Here is a 12,649-nt window from a genome sequence, read left to right as displayed (position 1 = left end):
AGAAGAAGAAGAAGAAGAAGAAGAAGAGAAGAAGAAGAAGAAGAAGAAGAAGAAGAAGAAGAAGAAGAAGAAGAAGAAGAAGAAGAAGAAGAAGAAGAGAAGAAGAGAGCCCAAACCTGGAGGGCAGAGAGAGAAGAAAGCTTTTGTAGAAAGTGACAGTAGTAGAGACAGATTCCTTCCGAGTGTGTAGGTCTGAGGGCCTGGGCAAGCTCACTGGCCAGCTCTGCTTAATGCATCTGGAGTCTCTCACTGCCACTTCTGTGGAGCCTCAGCCAAGGAAGTCAAGCCAGGGGGGTGAGATCATTGTCATCTTATTAATGTCCCCACATGCAACCAAAGTTGGGGGCAGGAAGAACTCTCCCTGCAGAGAACACTCTGTCTTAGTACTTGTTCAAACAAGGACAAGCACATCTCCAAACGTGACATTTCATCAGGAGACAGGTACAGGTCCATAATCCATTCCCAGCAATTACAAAATCCCCAAGGCACCACAAGCAGGAGCCTTTTGCTATGGGAGGACAGAGCTATCATGGTAAAAGCAGTCGACTGCTGACTGCCCTCCCCCAACCCCCATCACTGTCCCCGACTCAGTGTTTCTGCCCGTTGCTATCATGCCCACTGTGTGCCCGCTGTGTGCCTGCTGTGTGCCCAGTGTGTGTGTGTGTTTATTATTTTAAGATTTGGAGTCAAATCCATCCTACAATGTGTTAATGCTGAGCCTGCATGAAACTGTGAACAGGAGCATCTGTTGCAATCATTGATGCATTTGAGTGACGTTATCATAGACTCTGGGTCATGGATTGTGACATCTGTCGTAATGAAGAGTAGAAATATCAGAGTCAGAACAGGATGTGTGACTTCCAAACCGAGTGGTGAGTCATGGGAGATGTTCAGTGAAGTGGGGATCAATAACTTATGGAAAACATTATCAAGAGCAAATAACTCGCATCCTAACCACGTGTTAATTAAAAGCATTCACAGCAAGGAAGTGAGAAAATGCCACCAATCACTGGTCAGAAGCAACTTATAAAATAAAAACACCAAAAAGTAAGAGCAGTGTGAACATTCAGAAAATTAGTGTGTGTCTTAGTTAAGGGTTCTATTGTTGTAATGACACACCATGATCAAAAAGCAAGCCGGGGAGGAAAGGGTTTAGTTGGCTTACCCTTCCATCTTGCTGTTCAACATTGAAGGAAGTCAGGACAGGAACTCTAAACAGGACACAAACCTGGAGACAGGAGCTGATGCAGAGCCCATGGAGGAGTGCTATTTACTGGCTTGCTATCTGTGGTTTGCTCAGCCTGCTTTCTTGTAGAACCCAGCACCACCAGCTCAGAGATGGCATCACCCACCAAGGGCTGGGTACCTCTCCCATTGATCACTAATTGGGGAAATGCCTTATAGCTGGATCTCACGGAAGCATCTTTTCAATTGAGATTCCCTCCTTTCCAATGATTCAAGTTTGTGTGTCAAGTAGACATAAGACCAGTCAGCACAACATGCTAGGTTGGATTTTTCTCATAAAAACAAAAACCAGTAGGATATTTTTGATGTGTATACCCATAATCATTGCATAGCACCTTGACAAGCTAATCTCCTTTACTTAAAGTCGAATGCTTGTAGAATGCCAATGACATTTACAAGTTAATGTCACAACGCCAGGGAGAGTTTGACCAAGCAAGTAGCCACTACTTAACAAATCATATAACATTTAACCTATCACAGCTACCCACCGAATTTACAGTCATCATGAAGTACATCCTGTAATCATTCCTGCTAATGGTGAAGCAACTCGGATTCTGCTACGTTTGTTAGGCATTGTCTTAGGTAAACATTAGTGGTGGAACTATTTATCATGTCAACAGCAAAGCTCCCTGCTGGTATTTCTGATGTCATCTCTGTACACCCCCTCACTGAGGCACAAACTGTGAACGTAATGAGCCACACACTCCTAGAATTAAGCATGCAGCCTGTGGTCCACATCTCTCTAAGAAAAAGTGATCATTTCTGGTCACCTGATCTTGTCATATGAGCACATGAAAAGGAGGCTATCTGCCAAGGAAGGGAGATGTGATATGTTAGGTGGATTCTCCATTAATGGCTTTGAGGATAAGGAACTGTTTGCCAGGGACCTAAGTTTCTCTTCCCCTGGTGCATAACCAGCTGACCATCTGTGAGGGATAACTGATGTAACAGACAAATCCTACTCTACAAGGAAATTAGTATAGTGTAGCTGCATGTATAACAGCTGAGGAGGAAGGCCCTTTAACTTTGTTTCAACTACTACTTTTAGCGACCTATTATAAATAAGAATAGTATTTATTGTCTTTAGCGCACTTAGTTTAAACATAATTTCACTGCAAAAAGTATTAACACATTTGAGTTGTGAGTTTGTTGGCTCGGTATGCCACAGACCAGGTGGTAAAAATGCCAAGCACGTGCTCCCCGTGGCTCTGACGTACCAGCACGTGCTCCCCGTGGCTCTGACGTACCAGCACGTGCTCCCTGTGGCTCTGACGTACCAGCATGTGCTCCCCGTGGCTCTGACGTACCAGCGTGTGCTCCCCGTGGTTCTGACGTACCAGCGTGTGCTCCTCCTGGTTCTGACGTACCAGACCAGGGTGGCCAGTCACTGTTTCTGGAGAAGATTCCTCCAGGCTTGTAGATGGCTACTTTCTCTTTGCATCTTCACAGACAAGAGAGAGAGAGAGGTATGGAGAACAAGGAAGCAGTGCCAATTCCTGCTTCAGACCATGCTGGGGTTCCTGTGCACTTCCCTCTGTGAGGGACTGGGACATAGCCCTGTAAGCCAAAGAAGCCGTTCCCTCCCCAAGCTGCTTTTGGCTGACATTTCTCACAGCAACAAACCCCAAAACTGAGCAGCAACTTAAGGAAGAAAGGGTTTGCTTGATCTAAAAAATCTAAAGGTACAGTATATACAGTATATGGTGGGAAATTACAGGGACATGAGCTGGCTGCTGGTCACATTACATCGACAGTCAGATGGCTGCTGGTGTTTCGTTCCCTTCCTCCTTTTATGCTGCCCGGGGTCCCATGGTACAGTACCACCGACATTCAGGATGAATCTTCCTGCATCCCTTTCTATACATCCAGAGATTCTGTCCAACTAACCACCGAGATTAATCCTCACAGCCAGTTTTCTCACAAATAGAAGACACCTAGCAGTCAGCCCTGAGAGACCCAGTTTCTTGAACTCTGCTAATACACCTGATTTGTGTAAAAAGTTATCTGCTGTGAGCTCTCCGGAATTGGTACCTTCACGAGGTCCAGGAAATCGCAGCGTCACCTCACCTCGCCTTCCTCTTCCCAGGGTATCTGTGCTTTTCTACTGATTGGCTGAGACAGCCTACAAGATGATAGGCTTCACCACACCGTTTTCATACATGTGCATCACTGTACCCGTGGTCATTTTTAGCCCCGCCTTACTTTCTCATACTGCCTCTCCACCCCACTGGATCCCTTCCTTCTGCCTGTATGTCGCATGAAGTGTGTGTGTGCATTTTGCAAGCAAGGAAAAATGTGCAATATTTTGACTTTACTGCCCAATACCTTCTCTGGTTCCCCACCCTTCCACCCTTTCAATCTTTCCTCCCCAACTCACATCCGACTTCTGTTTTCACACCTTACATGCATCAATGTATGTTAACACTCCAATCTAAACCCCTCACAGAAGATAAAACCTGCTGTTTGTACTTCTGGGTTTGGCTTCTTTAACGTTACTTGATTCCACCCATTTGCCCGTAAACAATATAATTCACTCTTCTCGTGACTGAATAAGATTCTATTTAAAATGCATACATATATAGTATATAAATTATATAGATATCACGTTATCTTCGCCTTTCCATCTGTTGGTAAGTATTTGGGGTTGGTTCCATATCTTGGTTGCTGTGAATAACAATGACAAGCATGGATGTGTGGGTAACCTCTGACTCAGACACCTCTACTCTAGGCACACACCCAGGGGAGGTGGAGCTTGCCGTGAGGGAGTTACTTTTAGTTAGGTTGTTTGTTTGTTTGTTTGTTTCTGAACTTTCACACTGATTTCCACAGCGGCTGCACTGGGATAAAATCCCCACCGCAGCAGTAAATTAGGATTCCTCTTTCCACATGTCCTTATCAGTATTTGTGGCCCTCTGTTTACCTGGTGGTGACCACTGGGAAATTAGGCTTCCTCTTTCCAAAGGTCCCCATCCGCATTTGAAGCCTTTGTTTACTTGATGATAACCATTCTGACGGCAAGGTGGGCTCTCAGGGCAGCCCTTGCTCTTCATGTTTAGTTTCGTGTGTTCCTGGGGATGAGTCAGATATGCATTCTACTTCTGAGCCATGTCGCCTGCTGGACTTGAACTGGAGACCTTCCTGCCTCAGCTTCCAAGGCTTGGATCACAGACTTGCACCACCATGTCTAGTTCCAGTGCAATCTTTGTTGAATTTCGATGATGGCTAAGGATAAATACCTTGAGAGCAGCTTTTCTTGGGGTGGAGATAAAGAATTGTCATCTATTATACATCTAGAAGACTGGACATCTCTCTTATTGCTTCTTACAGCGACAGGTCAGGCAACACGCAGCTACAACCGCCCTCTATTCTGTGTTACAGATGCTGTCAGAGGAGCAATGGAGAACTCCCTGAGGCCCTTGTGGTCCTCAGATTCCCAGAGCTGGAAGCACAGGTGTTGGTTCATCACCTGATATGTGTGCTGGGAATCAAACATTTGATTTCCAGAAGAGTAGCAAGCCCTCCTAAATGTCTAGCCATGTCTCCTGCCCCAAGACAGCAATTCATAAGCAGAGAGGACGCATGTACTTAGTGTTGGCTGCAGAGTCAGCTGTCCACAGCAGCAGGAGCTGGGAATCTCCACCCAGTGAGGACCAGAAAAGGGCAGCAAGAAATGGATTGTGGGAACATTCTCTGCATTCGCCGAAAACAAAGAACAGAGTTTGCCCAGGACACCCAACTCTGAGGAGGCTGGAACTGGCCAAGGTGGTAGGGCCACAGACAAGTCACAGCAGCATTCTGAGGAGCTGAGTCTCTCCTCAGAAAATGCCTCTGGAACTTTCTCTCAAGCTGTTCACACATTGAGTTGCCACCAAAGAACAGCCCGGGTATTAAGTAAAGATGTGGAGACTCTCTTTGTCCTCCTATGCACAGGGAGAAGATGAACATATCTTGACGTCTGTGAGGTGTGATTTGTTCGGGCCTCAGAAGGCTTAGGTTTGAACTCATGAGTTCAAGGCCAGTCAGGGACACAGGGTAAGACCTTGTCAGGTAAAAAGAAACAAATAAAAAGGAAAAGGGAAAATAAGATAAGATAAAATAAAATAAATTGAAGTGAGCCAGGTGTTGACACATGTCTTTAATCCCAGCACTCAAGAGGCAAAGGGAGGCTGATCTCTGAGTTCAAGGCCAGCTTGGTCTAGCCTGGGCTACACATAGAAACCCTGTCTCGAAAAAAAAAAAAAAAGAACACACACACACACACAGACACACACACAACAAAACTGATACGTGCTATTGATTACCGCAGAGTTAACTTTCAGAGGGTGTGCCAATGACATTTCCTGGGAAACGGCCGATATTGCTCTTTATATGAGGACCTTTCCTCCGGCAGCCTGTAGATTCTAAGTTCACACATGTGGCACATCTTGGAACGTTTCAGGAAACGGAAACGTTTTAGGTATTTTTCTTAAAAAAAAAAAAAAAAAAAAAAAAAACAAAAAAAAACGGGTGGAATCTTTTCACACTTTGATCTCAACTAAAATTCCCCAAGCTAGGTGTCCGGTGATGATGGTAACGAGCTATGCGGAGTTTCCAGGGGGTCACTGGGAGTGTGGATGAGCCACCACAGGGTGGTGACCGTCGTTAGTGTCAGAAGCAGGGACCAGGAGATCGGAGGCTTCGAGGGAAGTGACGTAACAAGTTATCAGCCAGGCAGACATTAATAAACAAGTTAATCAACAGCCTTGAGTTTATTAACAGGGCAGACTCTTCTAGACTCTTCTATCTGTACAGAACAGATCCCAGCAGTCAGTTCACACGGGGAAAGATTTGTCAGTAATCACGGGTTTCTAGGCAGAGCCAGGACGTATGTATAGCAGGCAGGGAGAAAGCAGAAAAAAAAAAAAAAAACTTCTAGTTTGATTTTATTTTTTAAAAGATTTATTTATTTTATGTAAGTAGGTATGCACCTGAAGAGGGCATCAGATCTCATTACGGATGGGTGTGAGCTGGGATGGACGTGGTTGCTGGGATTTGAACTCAGGACCTTCAGAAGAGCAGTCAGTGCTCTTAACCACTGAGCCATCTCTCCAACCCCTTCATTTTATTTTCAAGTGTGTGCTATGTGGGATGTGTGTGAATGCGTGGGTACCTGAGGAAGCCAGACGTGGGAAGCAGCTTCCTTGCAGCTGGAGTTGTGGGCAGATGTGAGTTACCTGACCTCTGAACTCCAGGACACCCTTTCCCATCCCTTCATGGAGTTCTTCATGGAGAGCGAAAGGACCCGCGAGAGTTTGGAAGGGCTTGGGGTGGGTGAATGGGTTGAGGCTTGTTTCCCTGCCCCTGTCCTGTACATATGGGACACTAAGTGCTCCTGGGTCCTCGGCAGGGTCTAATCAAAAAGGAAGCAGAGGCACCTAGAGCTAGCATCTAGCCCACAGCCATTCGAAATGCTCTAACCTCCCTGGGAAGCGTAAAGGCTAAGAGGACCCCAGCTATTCACATGGCAGTGTGAACTGGCTCAGCATTTGGCACAGGGGTGAGGAATTAGCTTGGCACTTGAGGCTCCAGGGTTATATTGACGGAGAGGAGTGGGAAAGGTGTTTGGAAGGTGTTATTTTAACACTTAGCATCAAGAAAGGCAAGTCTGAAGCGAAAAAAGAGTGTCGTCTTGTTTTTCTCAGTTTAGTGTTTTGTAATTATTGCTATTTTATGTTAGAACGGCAGCTCTCCATCAAAGTCCACAGAGACATTAAACTAAAAATCTGCAGCTTTCCGATTCTATCCAGTCCCGATGCCGAGCCAATCGGCGTTTAGTTTACCAGCTTCTGTTGGGTTTACCAGCTGTGTTTGCTGTGTCTGGGGTCTCCTGTGCATAGCTAGTACATGCAAGCATGTATCCATATCTAATGTTTTAGATATTCTAAAAAAAAAAAAAAAAAATCAAGGTTCTTTGATGTGCTTAGTACTTTATCGGTGCATCTCCCGAGTGAGTGCCCCTCCCCCACTCTTCCTAACAGTTACACACATTCTGCCCGGCACCCCTCAATCCTTATCCCATTGCTTCTCTGTCTGCAGACAGGCCTTTGTAAATCTCCAGTTATTTTCAAGGCGAGATCGTGCTTCCTAATATGAGGATCAATCAATAATCCGCAGTGCTGTCACATATAGAAGACCAACATTAAATTAATAGACTAGATTCGCAGGCAACATTTTGTTCAGGTCGTAAAAAACAGTTGAGAGGGGAAAAAAAATTAGATTGGAGGTATCTGTTACATAAAACATAAGAAATACAAAATGAAGACTCTCAATTGATTGTGGAAACACACAGACATAATAAAAAGCTTACCAAAAATAATGCCTTGAAAAGATATCTCCGTAGGTCCATTTACAAATGCTGTTGCTTCTCCGTAACAAGGATGCACAGGTCAGCCAGCCAGGTAAAAACCAGCCACCTTCTGTTCCTTTCACGTTGTATAGTATGGGAGTGTGTACTATTCTGTTAAGTTAAATCCTATGTGAAAAAGGAAAGATTGAAGAAAACAGTAATTTAAAATTCCCCGTCAGGTACAGCACTAAACTGGACATAGGATCCTGGGGGCAATTGGAGGGGGACACAGTCACACCTCACTGCGAGTGTTTCCTGTTATATACTTCTATATGTTTGTTTCAGGGTGGCTAAGGGTTGCTTTCACTTTATGTATATTATTCATAATTCAGTCTCAATGCCTGAAATCATCAATATGACAAAAGTGTTCTGGGCTGGGAAAACTTCTCGCTTTATATAAAAAGCTCAGGTAGTTTACCCAAACAAGATAGTCAGAATGAACTAACCAGAGATAGATCCATCTGTGACCTTGAATTTTAAATTTTATGGAATTTACTTTTCACGAGCTATCTAGCATGGAAATATGGAACAAGGGATAGTGACATAAATCACGATCCACCCTGCCTCTGTGTTGGGCTATGCTCCTGTGAGATGTTCCTCTAGTCACGCACCAAGCACAGCAGCCCAGGAGTCCCCAGGCTGGGGCTGTGCAGGCAGACACTGCGGGAAACAGCCTTGAACGTGGTTTGTAGCTGTGGTTCCTGGCCTGGTTTGATCTCTCCTGCAGCTCCAAGAAATTCATTTGCCTAGCGTTGTTCTGCAAAGTGACCCAAGCTTGGGGTTTCCCTGTCTTTACTGGGGTATTTGGTGTGGACTAGCAGCCAAAATGAAACAGAGGCCTCCCTCCTCTCCTTCCTTAAAGTGGAGCTGAGAGTTGTGTAAATACCAAAAATCCTCTTATTCCAAATCCACTGTTGCTGTGATGAAACGCATGACCAAGACAACGTATAGAAGGAAGGGTTCATTTGGGGCTTAGCAATCCAGAGGGCATTAGTGTCATCGTGGCTGGGAAGAAGCAGACATGGTGGCTGGACCTGGAAGCTGAGAGCTCATATCCTGAGTTGAAGCCACAAAGCAGAGAACTCGCTGGAAATGGCACCAGTCTTTACATCTCCAAGTGACACATTGTCTCCAGTAAGACCACACCTACTAAACCTCGCCAAATGAACACTACCAGTTGGGGACCAAATATACAAATACATGAACCTAGGAAGGACATTCTCATCCAAAGCATCACAGGACTGACCTGGAGCTCACTATGTAGACCTTAGGATGGCCTTGAACTCAGAGATACATCTGCTTCTGCCTCCTGAGTATTGGGATTAATGTTGTGAGCTCCCACATGTGGCCAAATCACATTGAAAACCACAAAAATTAAAAAGGAAAAACTCCCTTTAGACCACACATCTGTATCATGCAGGTACATTTGGCCCAAAGTCTGTCTGTAATTCCTGCAACACTTAAGATAACTTCAAATCCCAAGGATTCTTCCCCATTACCTTCTATCACGGATAGAGTCCAACACAATAGTCCAAAGTATGAATCCTGATCATGACCCACAATGCCCTGGGCTTGCTACCTTGATAACTGTAATTCTTGAACAAAAAGTCAGTCTGTGCCGATTTTTTCTTGTTGTTGTTGTTGTTGTTGTTGTTGTTGTTGTTGTTGTTGTTGTTGTTCTTCTTCTTCTTCTTCTTCTTCTTCTTCTTCTTCTTCTTCTTCTTCTTCTTCTTCTTCTTCTTCTTCTTCTTCTTCTTCTTTCTGTCATTGTCNTTCTTCTTCTTCTTCTTCTTCTTCTTCTTCTTCTTCTTCTTCTTCTTCTTCTTCTTCTTCTTCTTCTTCTTCTTCTTCTTCTTCTTTCTGTCATTGTCTGGCAGCTGAGGTGAAGCTGATTATTTCCTATAGCTTTAGGAACCAGAGTTGACTGATAACCATAGCCATAGTATAGCAATCAGCTCCTAGCAAGCACTTGGGACAACAGTGGACTAAATCCCTGTCTAAGATGGTAAGTGCCCAAGAGGGGCCATCTTACCAGGCTCATTTTCAGTGGCCTCTTCAGATGTTCTCTCAGTAAAATTGGAGCAACCCCATTTCCCCTGAAGGCCTTGGCTGAAAGGCAAGTGAATAACCAAGAATAGAAAGCTCTGAACTGTCTACAGAATAACATCTTCACCTCTTCATTTAGATTGGTGGAAACTGCTTTCTATCATCTGGTATAGGGGTGAAACGGATTCCCCTTGATCTTCTGAAAGTTTGGTGACCTCACCTAATGAAAGAATCTGACAAGCAGACAGATTAGCAGGAGAAAAACAAATCCATACCAGCAGGGAAAGCATCACAAGCATGAACGTGAGGGGTCAATGGGCTTGGAGACTTAGACGTTTATATTCTCTCATTATACAGGAAAAGAATGGAGGAGAGCAATGGCTCCCAACCCAGTTTGCCTGGGTGCTAGAGTCAATCCTAATCGTTCCAGTGTTCTCTGTTGGTATCCAAAGACAGGCTTCATGATGGAGAGACTTTGAGATAGATGAGGAACTTTGCAGAAAAGTATCCACTGCTCTGGGGTACTCTCAATTTGGGATCCAGTGCCACCTTTTAAAACTCTGTCTTTAACTGATATATAAAAATGGACAGGGTTGGAGAGATGGCTCAGTGGTTAAAAGCACTGACTGCTCTTCCAGAGGTCCTGAGTTCAATTCCCAGCAGCCACATAGTGGCTTACCACCATCTGTAATGGGATCCGATGCCCTCTTCTGGTGTGTCTGAAGACAGCTACAGTGTACTCATATAAATAAAAGAAATCTTTTTTTTAAAAAAATGAACATTATCAAGATCAACAGGGCACCATGGGCTGTTCCAATGAGTCTGTGTGTTAGTGTGTGTTTGTATGTGTGTATACATATATAATGCATATATATACATATACAATATATAGCAATAGTATAAATATATGTAGTATATAGCAGTAGTATAAATATATATACATATATAGTGTATAGCAGTAGTAGAATTGCTAGATCATATGGCAAATCTACTTAAAAATTTTTGGGGCCCTCTGTACTGTTTTCCATATGGGTATACTGACTTACATTTCTACAAGGAAGGATTCCTTTCTCTATGTCCTTCCAGAACTACTTTTATTATTTATGTTTGTTTGTTTATGTATTTATTTATGTATGTATGTATGTGTTTATTTATTTATGCGTGTGCATATATGTGTGTGCATTTGTGCATGCATGCGTGTAGTCACATGTGTGCGTGTGTTCGTGTGTGTGTGTGTGTGTGTGTGTGTGTGTGTGTGCGCGCACACACGCATGTGTGCTCTCATGCAAGAGCTGCAGAGCACATGTGGAGGTCAGAAGATATTGCAAAGGGATTGTTTCTCACCTCCCACCCTGTGAGGAAGAACTCAGGCCATCAGATTTGGTGGCAAGAGCATACACCCTGTGAGTCACCTTGCCAGCCCTGTTTCTTCTGGTTTTTGTTTCTCTGGGATGGTTTCTCCAAATGTAGCCCAAGCTGGTCTCAGATTTACTGCAATTCCCCTGCCTCAGCTTTCTAAATGCTGGTATTATGGTTGTGTGCTAACCTGCCTGTCAGTAGAATTTATCTTTGGCTTTTTAAAAACAGCTACTGTTGCTGGGGTGATGTTCAGAAATAATTTTCTGTATATGCATTAAAATGTCATAGTAGAGCTTATTATTTTGCATGCTAATTAAAATGTAATAAAAATGGCTTTCTAGAATTTAAAGCAACTTAAACATAGAATACTGGAAACAGAACATATTGATCCATGAGCTACTGTGTTAAAGTGTCCAGGCAGCCCCTGACCTGCTCAGAGATGCTGGGTGAACTTGCTTGAGATCTGTTGAGGGATGTCACAGATAAACTTTCTGAATACACTGAGTTGGTGACTCTCTGGTTTTCAGGTTCTGATCCGGGAGTGTGAATACAATCCAGATTCCCAGCGCTATCTATAAAGATTCAGATTTACTACACAAACCACCGTGACAGTGACTATAAAAGAGGTAAAGATGGGCTGGGGAGATGGCTCAGCAGGTGAGAGCACTGACTGCTCTTCTGAAGGTCATGAGTTCAAATCCCAGCAACCACATGGTGGCTCACAACCATCTGTAACGAGATCCGATGCCCTTTTCTGTAGTGTCTGAAGCCAGCTACAGTGTACTTGCATATAATAAATAAATAAATCTTTAAAAAAAAAGAGGTAAAGACTATGTTTTGTAATATGACAGATTATTATCTCTAAAGACTTTTTCTAAATTAAAAATTCACTGTTATTTCTATTACATTTTTTGTTTTTTAAATTAAAAAATTGTGTGTGTGTGTGTGTGTGTGTGTGTGTGTGTGTCTACATGGGTACCATGATATGTGTGTGGGAGTCGCGGGCATCTTGTGACACTGAGTTCTCTTTTACCTGGTTGGTCTTGGGGATCACATACATGTCATTAGGGTTGGCAGAAATATCTTTACCCATGGGATCATTTCACTGGCCCTCGAGTATTCTTTTTTAAATTGGAAATTTTAATGTATAGGTTATAGCCTGTTCCAACAAATTTTAAGCAGGAGGCAAAATAATTTTGTAACCATTCAATATGTTACTTTAAAAACTATATTCAGAAACTATAAACTTCCTACTTTAAAATTTTTCTAAAAAGGAACCATCACTGGGCAGTGGTGGTGCACTTTAATCCCAGCACTTGGGAGGCAGAGGCAGGTGGATTTCTGAGTTTGAGACCAGCCTGGTCTACAAAGTGAGTTCCAGGACAGCCAGGGCTATACAGATAAACCCTGTCTCGAAAAAACAAAAAACAAAAAACAAAAAACAAAACAAAACAAAAAGTCTTCTAGGCTGTTTTAACCAGGATTGTGTCCAACAGGATTCAGCTGCAGACAATGAAATACACCCAGATGAAAGGATTTGACACAGGGCTAGGATTGGGAGCCCAAGAAGGCTATCACTGGTCCCCAGGCTGAGCTCTCACAAAGTTCTTTTTT

The sequence above is a fragment of the Mus pahari genome, chromosome 9 (assembly GCF_900095145.1).
Source record: "Mus pahari chromosome 9, PAHARI_EIJ_v1.1, whole genome shotgun sequence".
NCBI classification, from domain to species: domain Eukaryota; kingdom Metazoa; phylum Chordata; class Mammalia; order Rodentia; family Muridae; genus Mus; species Mus pahari.
Note: the sequence above shows the minus strand (reverse complement) of the source record.